General features: G+C 35.5%; 1 protein-coding gene across 9 annotated transcripts in view; it reads right to left on the bottom strand.

Annotated features, from left to right (window-relative positions):
• The window catches only part of LOC127874266 (neuronal calcium sensor 2-like), a 146,815-nt gene that overhangs the window by 26,860 nt on the left and 102,288 nt on the right, over nt 1-17,667 (bottom strand). Inside the window, exon 1 of one of the 9 annotated variants that reach the window (XM_052418482.1) lies at nt 135-275. The exons of 7 other annotated variants lie outside the window; for them this stretch is intronic. The gene's annotated coding sequence lies outside the window, so the exon portion shown is untranslated. Of the gene's footprint in view, nt 1-134; nt 276-17,667 lie in introns of those variants that run through there. One more of the 9 variants, XM_052418490.1, reaches the window with a different exon arrangement.

Genomic DNA, 17,667 nt, shown 5'->3' with positions numbered 1-17,667 from the left:
ACTTTGATTTTAGAGCACTATGTGCAAGTTTGAGCACGACGCCAACGGATGGCGGACGACACGACGAGCTGGCTATGACAATACCTCAGGTTTTTAAAAAAAACAGCAGAGCTAAAAACAACACAAAACTAAACCTTTCAAATATAAAACAACTAGATCCATTTACTGCATTTCCCACATTGCTACACATCTGTAAAAGTATGCCATGAATAACGTGTTTGTGTCAAAGTACAAAGTATAACATTCAAGTGTACTCTATCTTGTTTTGTATCTCCATATCATTATTTCAGCTGAAAAGATGATAATAAACATTTTACAACATCTTTGATATTTATCCCTTAGGCCATCATTTTTTTATTATTTGTTTTACGGGAAATTTTTCAAAAAAATTAAGTCGGGGGGGATAACTAAAAATAAAAATAAAAGCATGAAAAGTGAGCAGTCTACCAAAAAAATATAAATAAAACTGTCTTAACACAATTTTTATTTTATTTTTGAAAATGTAAAATCTCAGTCAATTTAACCTTATTGGCGTCGCACTGAAGTGTGGCAACTCGTATGTAATAGATTTATTTTGGCTTATGGGAGGAGAAGTTATTTTACGGATCAATATATATATTTTTGTTGTCAGAATATCTTGCATAGTGGTGATTTTTTGTGTAAATTAGTGTAAATAAGTACTAAATTTGTGCCTTTACATTAATTAACTTACAACATTTATTGCCAATAATGCAAAGCTAATTCTTTTAATTAATAACTGATCACAGGGACTGGGCAATAATAAAAGATCACAGGGACTGGGCAAATACGCGAACCAGTGAAACTTTCTGGTTTTGTATAAAAAAAACATAATCAAAATATATTTATTTTGTGGTTTTTCTAACAATAGCACAGACTTTTGCTGTTTGAGTTTTGGTTAACGCGTATTTTCTTGAATTTCACAAGACGGCAGCGATTACACGGTTTATTGATTAATTGATAACCGTTAAACTACAGTCACTTATTTATATCTTAGTTAGAAGGTGATTTTTCAAGCGGTCCCGTAGTGGAGTGGTTACACGCTTGCTGCACATGTGAGCGGCCCAAGGTTAGAGCCCCAGTAGAATCAAATTATTGTATTTGTGTTCTATGTTAACGTTTTGTTTTGATGTAGACATTTTAGTTTAAAGAAATATGCTGTTTAATGGTAACCATTTTTAGTTTTTATTATGCCAATGAAATATATGTGTGAGAGGGTGGGGGTGGGGGGGGGTCGTAAACAAATTAAAACTTTTAAAGTGTTTTTATATCAATGAAAACTGCACACGGATGCCAGTAAAAAAAGGAAACCAATGTTAATAAAATGAACTATGAAATATTTTGGGGGTAACAACACAAAAAAAATCATAGATACTGGTTATTTCGGTTTTTTTTAACACAACATCATAGATAATGGTTATTTGGGGGTTACAACACAAAATCATAAATAATTGTTATACCAGTATCTTTTTCTATTTTGTTTAAAATAATCGGCTAATATATTAATATTTAGAGCAGAAAATATCGTTCCATGTAACTTCATTGAGTGCTTTATACACTGAAATTCCCGCCTTTTGATGCTTTGCATCAATACTTATCTTGTGTATGCTATTTATAGGTAAAATCACCTTTTGCATGTGTATTGCTTTAATAGAGACTTAAAACACGACAGGTATGTAGTGTAGTATAGTGATCGTTAAACTTTTGTTGACTGTATATCATATGTATGTTTATAACAAAACATATCATGCTTTTGACTTAAATAAAAAAGACTTACACACTTTTGACATTCTTTTATAGCTTCAACAACCAACTTTCTAACTTTCATCCATGGGTGGATTGGCAAATTAAAAACTACTTTTTATACAACAGACTTTGGAATTCTTTGGTTTGGATAGTATACACCTATTCTTGTGACTTTGAGGGACATATTAACACCCGGACCCAATGTCATTTTCTTCAGAAGCTTCGCTGCATACTTTTTTCTAAATATAGTATATATATGTATATATGGGTGGGTAGGGAATGGGATTATTAATGCAAAACCTGTGGTTCAGTCCTCTTGTTCATCATTAAGTAACGTGAAGTATTACTTTTTGGGATTGTTCAGGATGTGGATTTTTATCGATAAAAAAAATATTATTATAGGAATTACATGTTAATAAACAAGCATAGTTGTTAAACCAACCCAAAACTTCTTATAACATTGAATGCTATCGAAGGTGCCACCTCTGCATCATCTGCAAATACACTAATAATTTCTATGTTCGTTTCACATAATGCGTGAATGATGTCAATGACATAAATTGTGTTTTTAAGATTTACTTTTCTAATTGAAATATTTTCTTTTCCATTTTTAATTAATTTGATTTTGAAATATTCTCCATTTGCCTTGTTGTTATTAACGTCTGCCATTTGCAAGAATACAATATGAAAACCATTTGTAAAATACTCCCTGATTGGTTAATAGGATGTGGTATTGGCTGTAATAGACAATAAAAATTGCTGACGCTTAACAAGTCGACTCGGCTCAACAAAACGACCCGTATTATTAACAAATTTTAAACAACACTTTCTGCAAATTGCGCAATTTTTTAAAAAAGCTTTGGTTAAAATACCAGGTCGGCGGGTGAAATGTAAATAAAAAACCCGAAAGTGACTTTTATTTTTATTTGTATTTGTCGAAAAATAGGGTCGGTCAATCCCGTAAAACAAACAATAAAAAAATGTTGGCCTTATCTTTCAAAATAAACCTGCAGTACAAAAAGTTCTGAAATGTACTTGAAAACAAAAAGTTTTAAAAATCCATTAACCACATGAATAGCATATTGCTGGTGATAGGGTTGGACAATCCTCCATAAAGATTTAGTGCAACTCCCCTCAAAAGTTGTTAATATAACTCACGCTGGGTGTGCGGATACTTTGATAACAGATGGCACTTCCATACCAGATAACAACAAAAGCCACGCGCGAGAGGTCATTTCCTCAGTTTAAAAAAAAAGTTATATCATAAAGATTAGTTTTTTAGAAAAGGCGCATGGTCGAGTTTACAAATGGTGTATCCTTTTTATATTGGAAAGAAAAAAATCACAGAAAAATGGTAGATTTTTCTCCCAAAAATAGAAAGTTCGGTCGGAAAACAACATGAACTGGATGAACAGTAAACATTTCAACAAAAATATTTCAAGAAATTGTTTGATATTCCAGCATGAAAGGTAATCACTGTGCTTCAAATACTGAAAGTTTGATAGTATTCAATGAAATATAAACGAAGATAGAGCATGTTTTAATAGGTGGTATTCATGAAGTTGCAGATACTTTGATTCCTGATATAGGGCACTTCGGATAACAGAGACTTTTGACAAATTGGGCACTCTAATAACCGAGTTTCATCTTCTACATGAAATGCATTAATGTGTACTATGGCTATTCTAACCAAACATATCGAAGTACAAATCAATTTGAATTGTCAAGCGCAACACATTGGGCATACATGCCAGACGTCCCGATCTTGTCGGGACAGTCCTGCTTTTGTGGTGTTTGTCCCGCTGTACTGATGTAACACTATTTGTCCCGACATTCGAACAAAAGGATATACGCTTGTTAAGTTCACAATAAAATTCCCTATTCAAGCTCCGTCTGGCTTTAATTACCATCGCTCATCCCTTTATTGCCCCCTATTAACAAACCATATCTACTAGTCGAGTGATCCAGTGTTGTTTTTGACACATTATCAGCGATATATTGGCAAATTATTGATTTTATCGGGCATTCACACCAGGGTATTTTTATGATAAGGGTCGTTAATTGCTAGGGATAGATGCATCGTAGTGCACTAAGCAGATTGCTTTTGTATTTCATGGCCCAAATCAAGTCCAAAGATACCATTATTACGCGGTATTCAATGTATTATATGTCAAACAAATCGAGCGCTGACCGATACCAGAGACATAAATTTACTTTCGTTTTGACTGATTTTCAGAAAATAATTTGTACATATTGCATCAATCTAAATTTAGAGTTAATGGATGATTGGTTGAATAAAAACCGTGCTCGATGTGCGCCCATCCCGTTGTTGCCTTAGTCACAAATGGGTTCATCTGCATAGTGCACAATCATGTTTGTTTACTTCCGGAATATGGAGAACGTCTGTGTTCATGCAATTCTAAACACATTTATCATCAATATTTGCCAGAAATTATGAGGTTTTGTAAGTAATTAGCTGATTACTGACTTCAGTAAAGGTGGCATGATTGATCGTTTTAGGTGTCCTGCTTTTTGGTTAAATGTCCTGACATTTTTAATGGACTGTCCCGATTTGGACCCAAAAATTTCTGGCATGTATGACATTGGGAATCTATGCATAACATAATTACATACACATGTGAAATATAACCAATGGCGTTGTTCTTTTGGAAAATATAACTTTAATTTATAGAATTGTATTAAGTGCAAATTTTAATAAGATTCAAATGGTAATTTCTGCTTATATAATTATGTCACGTATCCAAGTTTATCAAAATTTGCAAATAATATTGCTAAAGTTGTGAATTAAATGTTTTGTTTAGCTACGTATGGAATTTACATTCTTGAAATATTGTTTATGTTTATGTTTATGCAAATTGTAGAAGTGTAACTTCTGGAATGTACATAGTCATGAACAATTTCATCGTCGTGTATGGAGAACTGCCACACAGTCCCTTATGAAAGCCATGTTTTTATTAAAATTCTTGTTATTTGGGCAAAAAAAGTTCTTCAAGAGTGGTCAAACATTTTTCTTCAACATGATCAAATAATCTTACTTTCTACCCAGCATGATTGACTCTTTACCACTTAGCTACACATTTGTAGTCCCTTAGAAAGTTATATTTAATTATAGACCTTTCTTACTAGATCCAAGTTTAAAAGGCTTCATTTCGAACCCTTAGATACTGATGAGCAGCAAACTCGCAGGCTGTTTTGGTTTTATGCTGTTTGTACATAACTTCTGAGTGGGAAACGGTAAAGTTGAAAATTCCCCCGGCGAAATGTTGTTCATGATTTCATGAACACTTCAAGCCAATCAAGAACTGTTCATGAACGGTTCTGAAAAAGTTCCTGAGCTTGGTTCATGAACTTTTGGACATGAACTGTTCTTAAGATATGTTCATGAACTGTTTATGAATTATTGTTGAACATTTCAAAGTTCATGAACAGTTCTTCATCTAACCATAAATACTTAGTGATGAACATTTCATGCACAAGTATTTCTAATGACTTTTCTGAGACAGACTTTAAGGATCCATCATGAATAATTCATGAATTCCTTTGTGCTAGATGTTTCATACATATTTTTGAAAGTAATATTGAAATGTCTAGCATACAAATCTTGTAGATTTGTGAAACCTGTGAAGTTAGTATGAATATGCATAGTACTTTCACCACTGTAAGTTAGAGTTCTTGACCTGTTCTAGAGAATTTTAAGAACATTTGTACATGTACAAGAACTGTTCAAGAACTGCCTTCAGGAACACTTCAATAACTTTTTAAGGACCTTTCCTGTTCTTGAATTATTCTTAAACTATTCTTGAACACTTTAAGAACTTTTTTGAACAACATGTTTCCTTCTGATGTTCTTAAACAGGTCTACACAATGTTTTTGAACGTATGATGGACTTTTTAAGAATCCAATATGTTCTTAAAAGGATCTGTCATTGTTCTTGGAAGACTTAAGACAAGTTTAAGAACGTTTTAAGGACATCTTATTTCAAGAACAGTTTAAGATGATATCAAGAACTCAATGTACATTGCATTGCTGTTTTTACAAAGAAAGAATATTGTGTGCACAGGAAGTTGAAACGGAAGGCACATGGTTTATGTTATATTTGAAAATGTAAGTCTTTAATAAATTACCGGCTGAACTGATCAGCCATTGGTTCCATTTCAAGTTCTTTGGCACTGTAAGTGTAACCATTTCAGGGAAACCATTGATTAGTAAATGATTCTTGAACTGAAAATGAGACTATTCATAATCTTTTCAATACATGAATTATTCATGAACATATAGTGCAAAGTTGTATTATGAAATTTAAAGAGTATTATCAAACCACTTGTATCTCAGTTATTAGTGTTATATTTAAATTATTGTTATGTGTTGCTATCAATATGTTAAGTGTTAATACAAGACTTGTTTCTTCTTACCCTGACCTGTTTGTTGAGCTTTAGTAACACTTATGATAACCTTTGCATAAATTGACAAATTCTTGTTCATGAATAGTTCATGAACACTTCATGCCACCTCAGTTCATGAACTCTTGAAGAACTATGGTTCATGAACTATTCACTTACAGTTCGTGAACAGAAAATGAGCCATTGAAAAATAGAAGGAAAATGTTCATGAACTGTTCGTGAACAGCAAAACACTGAAGAATTTTTCAAGAATTGTGTTGTTCATGAACTGTTCAAGAACACTTCATGCCATTGATGTTCATGAATAGTTCATGAACATTTCATGCCATAATGGTTCAAGAATAGTTCTTGAACACTTCATGCCACACGGGTTCAAGAATAGTTCATGAACACTTCATGCCATAAGGGTTCAATAATAGTTCATGAACACTTCATGCCATTAGGTTTCAAGAATATTTCATGAACACTTCATGCCATTAGTGTTCATGAACAGTTCATGAACTAAAATTTCAAGAACTTTTCACAGACGTGGCTAATTTTCTGTTCACGAACTATTCGTGAACAATTCATGAACTCAGTTCATGAACAGTTCATGATTATTCGTGAACTGCAGAACAACATTTCGCAGGGGTCAGCCCAGTTTAGGTTTGCACACAAGAGCTGTCAGAGAACAGCGCGCTCGACTATTGGAGTGCTTGACAGTGGGGTGTGGTAATTTATTAGATGATGTTTAAAAAAAAATAAATGGGGGGGGGTCGGGGGGGGAGGGGTAGGGGGGTGGTGGGGTGATGAGGGGGGTATAATGTGGGTTGTGGTAATTTATAAGATGCTTTTTAAAAAGAAAAAAAAAATTGGGGGGTGGGGGGGGTGGGGGGTAGGGGGTGGGGGGTAGGGGGGTAGGGGGTGGAAGGGGGTATAATGTGGGGTGGGGTAATTTATTAGATGATGTTTTAAAAAAAAATTGGGGGGTGAAGTTGGGGGGGGGGGAAGGGATTCTGTTAGGGGCTTTGGGTATTGTTTGGGTGGAATCCATTGTGGTATTCAGGTAAGTGTTGTTTTGTCAAAGTAATAATAAAAAGTGATCATAAATAAAGAAGCCATGGCAATTTAAGCAAAATGTTAAATTATCTAAGTGTAAAAGGGGCCATAATTATGTCAAAATGCTTGATACAGTGGTCTGCTCTTGTTTATAGGTTAGGGTCATGTTGGTTAACAAGTATGCAACATCTAAAAGCAATATGTCAAAGGATATAGGAAATATTTGGGGTAGGATGCAAACTTTAACATAGATTTATCAATAATATGCATATTCTTAGTATAAAAGGGGCAATAATTATGACAAAATGCTTGATAGAGTTTTCTGCTCTTGTTTATAGGTTTGGGTGATGTTGGTAAACAAGTATGCAAAATATCAAAGCAATATGTCAAGGGACAATGAAAATAAATGGGGTAGTACGAAAACTTTAACATTTGCTGCATATACTAAGTGGAAAAGGGGCCATAATTATTACAAAATGCTTGATAGAGTTGTCTGCTCTTGTTGATAGGTTGGGGTCATGTTGGTAAACAAGTATGCAAAATATGAGAGCAATATGTCAAGGGACAAAGAAAATATTTGGGGTAGTACGAAAACTTTAACATTTGCACGCTAACGCTGACGCAGACGCAGACGCCGGGGTGAGTAGGATAGCTCCACTATATATATTTCATATATAATAGTCGAGCTAAAAAAGAAGAGATGGGATTCAAATACAAAAATGATATTCAAATATTTGTTTCCCCTTATTCGAATATATTCAAATATATTCAAATATTCAATTTTAGACATAAAATGAAAATGTCCAAACTTACGCCTGTTCGGAGTAAAGTACTGTTCCTAATTGCCACACATTACACTTTCAATCGTTTTGTATATGCATCAGTGGAAAATGAGATAGATTTATCATTTTTGAGATCGATACATGATTATTTTTCTCTTTATATTCGCTTAATACATTTAGTTTCATAACATTTATTTATTTCACATGTTGCCGGTAAACATTACCCTAATTCTGATTTATTTCAATATCATTTTTGGATTTCTTCCCTTATACTATATTTGTTCTTTTGGTTTCGCATTTTTTTCAGTACGGACTCCAGAACCACGACGATGTCAAAACTTGGATAGAAGTTTAATAATATATAAATTATATTCCTCATTTGTACTTTAAAATAAACACAAACAAAAACCTTAGTGCACAAGTTGTTTTTTTATTTAAACAAAGATAACGTAGCAACAACATACTGGTACACATTCAGACAACATGCATATATGAACTAGTTTTCAAGTTTCGTAATTATTATGTTCATGCAGTGTGAATTCACAAAACAGTTAATCGCTATAAACATATTTACATATATTTCGTATCTTCAACAATAAACAATACATTCATCTACATTTCATCTTCGTCAACGTCACAGACATTCACACGATTTTTGTTCAGAAACACGATGGCATCCACAATGCAACATGAGAGTCTGTTTCTCAACTTACTGAGCAGTAAGCCGGTTGAACTAAACACCCTTTCGGATGGCACTGACGTCGCTGGCACCAAGAGTACACGTCGGGCTACCACTGCCACCTTTGGGAATCGTGCCTCGTGCTCCCGCCACCAATGCACAGGATCCATGCCAACGGACTTCTCGTTTACATGGCACTGAAGCTCATCCTCCAGCGTACTCTCTGGTGAGCCAGGAAGTCCAACTTCCGGCGTTTTGATGGGGTCTCAATGTCACCGTTGTTTATTGTGAACCTAAGGGGCGGGTCCAATAGGGCACCCAATGCAGCCGTTGACCTTGCCGCTTCTTCAGATTCTGGCTGGAAGCGATGGACCAAATCATCACAAATTGCCTTTTTCACTCGATGAGCGATGGAACTGTCCGTTGAGCAAGATACAAGGCCCTTGGTGACCAATCCACAAACGTTCGGATATATTTCCAACACAGTTACTTGACTCTCTGTACTCATGTATGCTGTCGTATCGGCTAACGGCTTTAGAATAACACACAACTCTTTAATAATGTCCCAATCCGACTCCCTCAAGTTGAGTGCGGCGTCTTGCTTCTTTGTTAACTTTGGATCCAGCATGATGTCAGTAAGAACGCGCTGCTGCTCTACCAGGCTTTCCATCATCAGATAGGTGGAGTTCCACCGGGTAGGGAGATTTTTTACCACCAGGGAATACGGAGGGAGTGAGGAAGATTATGTGTGCATAAATGTTCATTCAAAAGACAAAAATAAATAACGTTATGTCTTTTATAAGGAGAATGATAAGTTTTACGCAGCTTAAAGAGACGTACAGCCTGTCTTTAATTAAAATTATATTGTGCGTTTCGTATAATCATTGTTTTTGTCTATTTCGCAGATGAAACGCCGAAAAAGCAGTCTTCGGTAACGTCTTTCTTCACTGCGCCACTCAAGAGCGAGAGAATCACCCAGGCGATAGCCCACATGATCGTCTCTGATTATGTTCCTCTTAGAATAGTGGAGGGCGAAGGATTTAAAAACTTAATGAGCATTGTAGCCCCCGACTACACAGTGCCCTGTAGGAAAACAGTGAGGTCTCGTATCCAGCGACGCTATGACATGGAGCGTGAGGCGCTGATGTCACAATTAGAAAGCGTTCCGTCCGTGTTTATAACTACGGATACCTGGACCTCCAACTCTACCGAGAGTTTCATCACCGTCACTTAACACCATATGACCGACGCATGGGACCTCAAGTCAAACGTCCTCATCACGCGTGCCATGCCTGAACGTCACACTGGGGAGAACCTTGCTCATCGCCTTAAGGACTACGTGACCGAATTTAGTTTGGACGGTGAAGTGGACACTTGTGTGCATGACAATGCGAGAAACGTCGAGTGTGCTGCAAGTTTGTGTGAGGATTGGGGTGATCTGGGTTGTTTCGCCCATACTCTACAACTGACATTGAAGCCTGCGATAGAATTGCCTTCAGTGTCTACGGTTGTCAGTCGGTGCAGAAAACTCGTCGGCCACGTTGAACGTCCCTCAACACACTCTTATCCAGGATGTCCCTACCCGGTGGAACTCCACCTATCTGATGATGGAAAGCCTGGTAGAGCAGCAGCGCGTTCTTACTGACATCATGCTGGATCCAAAGTTAACAAAGAAGCAAGACGCCGCACTCAACTTGAGGGAGTCGGATTGGGACATTATTAAAGAGTTGTGTGTTATTCTAAAGCCGTTAGCCGATACGACAGCATACATGAGTACAGAGAGTCAAGTAACTGTGTTGGAAATATATCCGAACGTTTGTGGATTGGTCACCAAGGGCCTTGTATCTTGCTCAACGGACAGTTCCATCGCTCATCGAGTGAAAAAGGCAATTTGTGATGATTTGGTCCATCGCTTCCAGCCAGAATCTGAAGAAGCGGCAAGGTCAACGGCTGCATTGGGTGCCCTATTGGACCCGCCCCTTAGGTTCACAATAAACAACGGTGACATTGAGACCCCATCAAAACGCCGGAAGTTGGACTTCCTGGCTCACCAGAGAGTACGCTGGAGGATGAGCTTCAGTGCCATGTAAACGAGAAGTCCGTTGGCATGGATCCTGTGCATTGGTGGCGGGAGCACGAGGCACGATTCCCAAAGGTGGCAGTGGTAGCCCGACGTGTACTCTTGGTGCCAGCGACGTCAGTGCCATCCGAAAGGGTGTTTAGTTCAACCGGCTTACTGCTCAGTAAGTTGAGAAACAGACTCTCATGTTGCATTGTGGATGCCATCGTGTTTCTGAACAAAAATCGTGTGAATGTCTGTGACGTTGACGAAGATGAAATGTAGATGAATGTATTGTTTATTGTTGAAGATACGAAATATATGTAAATATGTTTATAGCGATTAACTGTTTTGTGAATTCACACTGCATGAACATAATAATTACGAAACTTGAAAACTAGTTCATATATGCATGTTGTCTGAATGTGTACCAGTATGTTGTTGCTACGTTATCTTTGTTTAAATAAAAAAACAACTTGTGCACTAAGGTTTTTGTTTGTGTTTATTTTAAAGTACAAATGAGGAATATAATTTATATATTATTAAACTTCTATCCAAGTTTTGACATCGTCGTGGTTCTGGAGTCCGTACTGAAAAAAATGCGAAACCAAAAGAACAAATATAGTATAAGGGAAGAAATCCAAAAATGATATTGAAATAAATCAGAATTAGGGTAATGTTTACCGGCAACATGTGAAATAAATAAATGTTATGAAACTAAATGTATTAAGCGAATATAAAGAGAAAAATAATCATGTATCGATCTCAAAAATGATAAATCTATCTCATTTTCCACTGATGCATATACAAAACGATTGAAAGTGTAATGTGTGGCAATTAGGAACAGTACTTTACTCCGAACAGGCGTAAGTTTGGACATTTTCATTTTATGTCTAAAATTGAATATTTGAATATATTTGAATATATTCGAATAAGGGGAAACAAATATTTGAATATCATTTTTGTATTTGAATCCCATCTCTTCTTTTTTAGCTCGACTATTATATATGAAATATATATAGTGGAGCTATCCTACTCACCCCGGCGTCTGCGTCTGCGTCAGCGTTAGCGTGCAAATGTTAAAGTTTTCGTACTACCCCAAATATTTTCTTTGTCCCTTGACATATTGCTCTCATATTTTGCATACTTGTTTACCAACATGACCCCAACCTATCAACAAGAGCAGACAACTCTATCAAGCATTTTGTAATAATTATGGCCCCTTTTCCACTTAGTATATGCAGCAAATGTTAAAGTTTTCGTACTACCCCATTTATTTTCATTGTCCCTTGACATATTGCTTTGATATTTTGCATACTTGTTTACCAACATCACCCAAACCTATAAACAAGAGCAGAAAACTCTATCAAGCATTTTGTCATAATTATTGCCCCTTTTATACTAAGAATATGCATATTATTGATAAATCTATGTTAAAGTTTGCATCCTACCCCAAATATTTCCTATATCCTTTGACATATTGCTTTTAGATGTTGCATACTTGTTAACCAACATGACCCTAACCTATAAACAAGAGCAGACCACTGTATCAAGCATTTTGACATAATTATGGCCCCTTTTACACTTAGATAATTTAACATTTTGCTTAAATTGCCATGGCTTCTTTATTTATGATCACTTTTTATTATTACTTTGACAAAACAACACTTACCTGAATACCACAATGGATTCCACCCAAACAATACCCAAAGCCCCTAACAGAATCCCTTCCCCCCCCCCCAACTTCACCCCCCCAATTTTTTTTAAAACATCATCTAATAAATTACCCCACCCCACATTATACCCCTTCTCACCCCCTACCCCCCTACCCCCACCCCCTACCCCCCACCCCCCCAATTTTTTTTTCTTTTTAAAATCATCTTATAAATTACCACACCCCACATTATACCCCCCCTCTCACCCCACCCCCCCCTACCCCCCCTCCCCCCCCCCCGACCCCCCCCCCATTTATTTTTTTTTAAACATCATCTAATAAATTACCACACCCCACTGTCAAGCACTCCAATAGTCGAGCGCGCTGTTCTCTGACAGCTCTTGTGTGCAAACCTAACTGGGCTGACCCCTGCGAAATGTTGTTCTGCAGTTCACGAATAATCATGAACTGTTCATGAACTGAGTTCATGAATTGTTCACGAATAGTTCGTGAACAGAAAATTAGCCACGTCTGTGAAAAGTTCTTGAAATTTTAGTTCATGAACTGTTCATGAACACTAATGGCATGAAGTGTTCATGAAATATTCTTGAAACCTAATGGCATGAAGTGTTCATGAACTATTATTGAACCCTTATGGCATGAAGTGTTCATGAACTATTCTTGAACCCGTGTGGCATGAAGTGTTCAAGAACTATTCTTGAACCATTATGGCATGAAATGTTCATGAACTATTCATGAACATCAATGGCATGAAGTGTTCTTGAACAGTTCATGAACAACACAATTCTTGAAAAATTCTTCAGTGTTTTGCTGTTCACGAACAGTTCATGAACATTTTCCTTCTATTTTTCAATGGCTCATTTTCTGTTCACGAACTGTAAGTGAATAGTTCATGAACCATAGTTCTTCAAGAGTTCATGAACTGAGGTGGCATGAAGTGTTCATGAACTATTCATGAACAAGAATTTGTCAATTTATGCAAAGGTTATCATAAGTGTTACTAAAGCTCAACAAACAGGTCAGGGTAAGAAGAAACAAGTCTTGTATTAACACTTAACATATTGATAGCAACACATAACAATAATTTAAATATAACACTAATAACTGAGATACAAGTGGTTTGATAATACTCTTTAAATTTCATAATACAACTTTGCACTATATGTTCATGAATAATTCATGTATTGAAAAGATTATGAATAGTCTCATTTTCAGTTCAAGAATCATTTACTAATCAATGGTTTCCCTGAAATGGTTACACTTACAGTGCCAAAGAACTTGAAATGGAACCAATGGCTGATCAGTTCAGCCGGTAATTTATTAAAGACTTACATTTTCAAATATAACATAAACCATGTGCCTTCCGTTTCAACTTCCTGTGCACACAATATTCTTTCTTTGTAAAAACAGCAATGCAATGTACATTGAGTTCTTGATATCATCTTAAACTGTTCTTGAAATAAGATGTCCTTAAAACGTTCTTAAACTTGTCTTAAGTCTTCCAAGAACAATGACAGATCCTTTTAAGAACATATTGGATTCTTAAAAAGTCCATCATACGTTCAAAAACATTGTGTAGACCTGTTTAAGAACATCAGAAGGAAACATGTTGTTCAAAAAAGTTCTTAAAGTGTTCAAGAATAGTTTAAGAATAATTCAAGAACAGGAAAGGTCCTTAAAAAGTTATTGAAGTGTTCCTGAAGGCAGTTCTTGAACAGTTCTTGTACATGTACAAATGTTCTTAAAATTCTCTAGAACAGGTCAAGAACTCTAACTTACAGTGGTGAAAGTACTATGCATATTCATACTAACTTCACAGGTTTCACAAATCTACAAGATTTGTATGCTAGACATTTCAATATTACTTTCAAAAATATGTATGAAACATCTAGCACAAAGGAATTCATGAATTATTCATGATGGATCCTTAAAGTCTGTCTCAGAAAAGTCATTAGAAATACTTGTGCATGAAATGTTCATCACTAAGTATTTATGGTTAGATGAAGAACTGTTCATGAACTTTGAAATGTTCAACAATAATTCATAAACAGTTCATGAACATATCTTAAGAACAGTTCATGTCCAAAAGTTCATGAACCAAGCTCAGGAACTTTTTCAGAACCGTTCATGAACAGTTCTTGATTGGCTTGAAGTGTTCATGAAATCATGAACAACATTTCGCCGGGGGAATTTTCAACTTTACCGTTTCCCACTCAGAAGTTATGTACAAACAGCATAAAACCAAAACAGCCTGCGAGTTTGCTGCTCATCAGTATCTAAGGGTTCGAAATGAAGCCTTTTAAACTTGGATCTAGTAAGAAAGGTCTATAATTAAATATAACTTTCTAAGGGACTACAAATGTGTAGCTAAGTGGTAAAGAGTCAATCATGCTGGGTAGAAAGTAAGATTATTTGATCATGTTGAAGAAAAATGTTTGAACCACTCTTGAAGAACTTTTTTTGCCCAAATAACAAGAATTTTAATAAAAACATGGCTTTCATAAGGGACTGTGTGGCAGTTCTCCATACACGACGATGAAATTGTTCATGACTATGTACATTCCAGAAGTTACACTTCTACAATTTGCATAAACATAAACATAAACAATATTTCAAGAATGTAAATTCCATACGTAGCTAAACAAAACATTTAATTCACAACTTTAGCAATATTATTTGCAAATTTTGATAACTGGAACTCAAAATGAGCATCATGCCTGGCCAGTTTGTTTTTTCTTAATCGACCATTAATACAGGGTCAATGGAACTAAAGGAATTATTTTAAAAAAGACCCCAAAAAATGTCACGAGTCTTGGATTTCTTTATTTGCGGTTTATTCTTGGTTAACTATAAATTACTAACCATCGGGTGAGCAATAATTCTTGTCTTGAAGCCATTTCTCAAGACAGAAAATGTCCTTAGAATTGATTCTGTGAGAACAATTGTTGTCTAGGAAAGCGATAATTGACAGTAATGTAGCATAATTTTTCTCAAGGGTTTGAACACTCTTTGCCAGTCTTGTAAAAAGGTTGCTTGAAGATCTAAGACATAAAAGGTTATGTCCCCCTTGAGACACTTATATCACTGAGTTTGATTTTTGAAAAGGTTTTTAAAGGCCTTAATTGACAGTACCTACAAAATGGTGAACTTTGCAAATGGCAAAAATTGGCATTTAATGTCAATGGAGATCTGTTGCAGTATTCCCATTGAATGTTGATACACTTAAAAGCCTTATTCTGTGAAAACTGGGCTTAATGCATGATGTGCTTAAAGGTTAACCCAGATGAACCTCAGTGCTATCAAATTAGGCTTATCTCTGTGATGGCACTTTCTACTTTTCTAGAATTTTTCATTAAAAGGTCTATGCCTTAAATTCTTTGCAAAAATTAAGTTAAAGGGGAAAGTGCAGACTGCACAGGTAAATCTGGGAAAACACTCAAAGCCACCATGCATTTATCCTGATTTCCCAGTACGAGACTCCACTATATTGCATGTGGGTTACGTATTTTGTCAGACAAATGCCACCCCACTTATTTGCCATCCTGAACTGCTTCTAAATATTTACTTGTCCTTTTCATATAGATGTGCAACCAGCATAGTGCCAAGCAGGTCTATCAATGTGCATAATGATTGAATAAAATGAATACATTTTGAAAAAAATAGGTCTAATATAAAACATTGATGGTTTACACAAATTAGATCTTCTACACCTGTAGAACTTGTGTTGCAATTCATGCACAGTAGAAATAATCAAATGGAAAGTTGCTTATTTAAAAATTCTATTTGAGCCCATTGGCTTAAGCCAATAGACTTTAACCGCATCGAAAAGACGTCTCGTCAATTGAGTGTAATAATGCGGTAAAAATGCCGGATGTAGTAGGATGTTTTCAGACAAAATAGATAAGATAATTAACATTGATCTTTCTAATTCTTACAAGTTTTTACTTAGAAACTTTTTTCAAAGATTTTCTTCTGAGAATTGTCTTACACCATTTTAAGTGAATTTTTCTAAGACCTTTTTTGGTGAAAAAACGTTCTTAAAAAATAAAACAATTCTGTTATTGGCAAAAGCAGTCTGCTCAGGCTAATCAATGAGGATCCTTTCCGCTTGTATAATATTTTTATTTAAGGAAAGTGTCTTCTTAGCAAAAACCAGTGTAGGCGGAACGTGTCGTCCCAGATTAGCCTTTGCATAATGCACAGGCAAATCTAGGAAGACACTTTATGCACATGCATTACACCCCCTTTTCACAGAGCATGGCTAATTTTCATACAATATGCAAGTTGATTACTTTATATTTACATCAAAACTGCATCCTGGTACTCAATATCACTTGTGTGTACCGCCATATATTAATATATACAAATAGATGGATTATTTTGTGGGCAATATCTACTCAGTTTCATCAAATAATTACCCTGGGGTCCTAAATGTGCAAATGAGGCCGTCAAATCCTTTATAAAGACTTATTGCAAAGTAACTTGACAAATCTTGTCCTCTGAAACTGCTAGCCCAAAAAGTTTCAAATTGTATCCATGTTGTTCTCGACAAACTTAGTTAAAAAACTGAGGTCAAAACTGGCAACACCCTAGTGTTCATTTTGCATGATAAAAACTTCATTTAAATGCAGGCAGTGGTTACGGGATATTTTCACAACTATAACAAGTTCTAGTTTAAGTTTATAATATTGAGTGAAAATATAAATTGGGGTTTATCATAAAAATACAAAAGCCATGTGTATTTATGTTTGTTATCATTGATCTTGTTGACCCATCAATAATTAACATTTTGGGAGGGCATGCGAGTAAATGGCTAGTATGATAAATATTTATTTAAAAAAATATTTCAAGAACTAAGTTAAATTTTTAAGAATAATTTGATTTTAATTGTATTATTAAATGATCACTTAACACAGACTAGTTCAATTGTTTAGTGGTTTGGGCATTTGCATACATAATGGGATGTCATTGATTTATGTCTGCCCTAGGCTCCTTTTCACATATAGCTTGTTCCAGGTTGCCCCACTAGGTACTAGTTAAATTCAGGGATTCCACTGATTGCTTTCAGGCCAATCACTTTGCATACAGATTAGTAATCAGGGCTTAAAAAAATAGATGTATCATTAGTCAAATCTGTATACACTGTATGATTGTAAATGTTCTTGTTTCTATCTTCATCTAAGACTTCATAATATTTTCATATAAATAAAGTAAAAGTCACAGTCAATCAATCTTCTGTTTTTTACTT

This window comes from Dreissena polymorpha, chromosome 3 (assembly GCF_020536995.1).
Source record: "Dreissena polymorpha isolate Duluth1 chromosome 3, UMN_Dpol_1.0, whole genome shotgun sequence".
NCBI classification, from domain to species: Eukaryota; Metazoa; Mollusca; class Bivalvia; order Myida; family Dreissenidae; genus Dreissena; species Dreissena polymorpha.
This window is presented reverse-complemented; position numbering and strand designations above follow the sequence as displayed.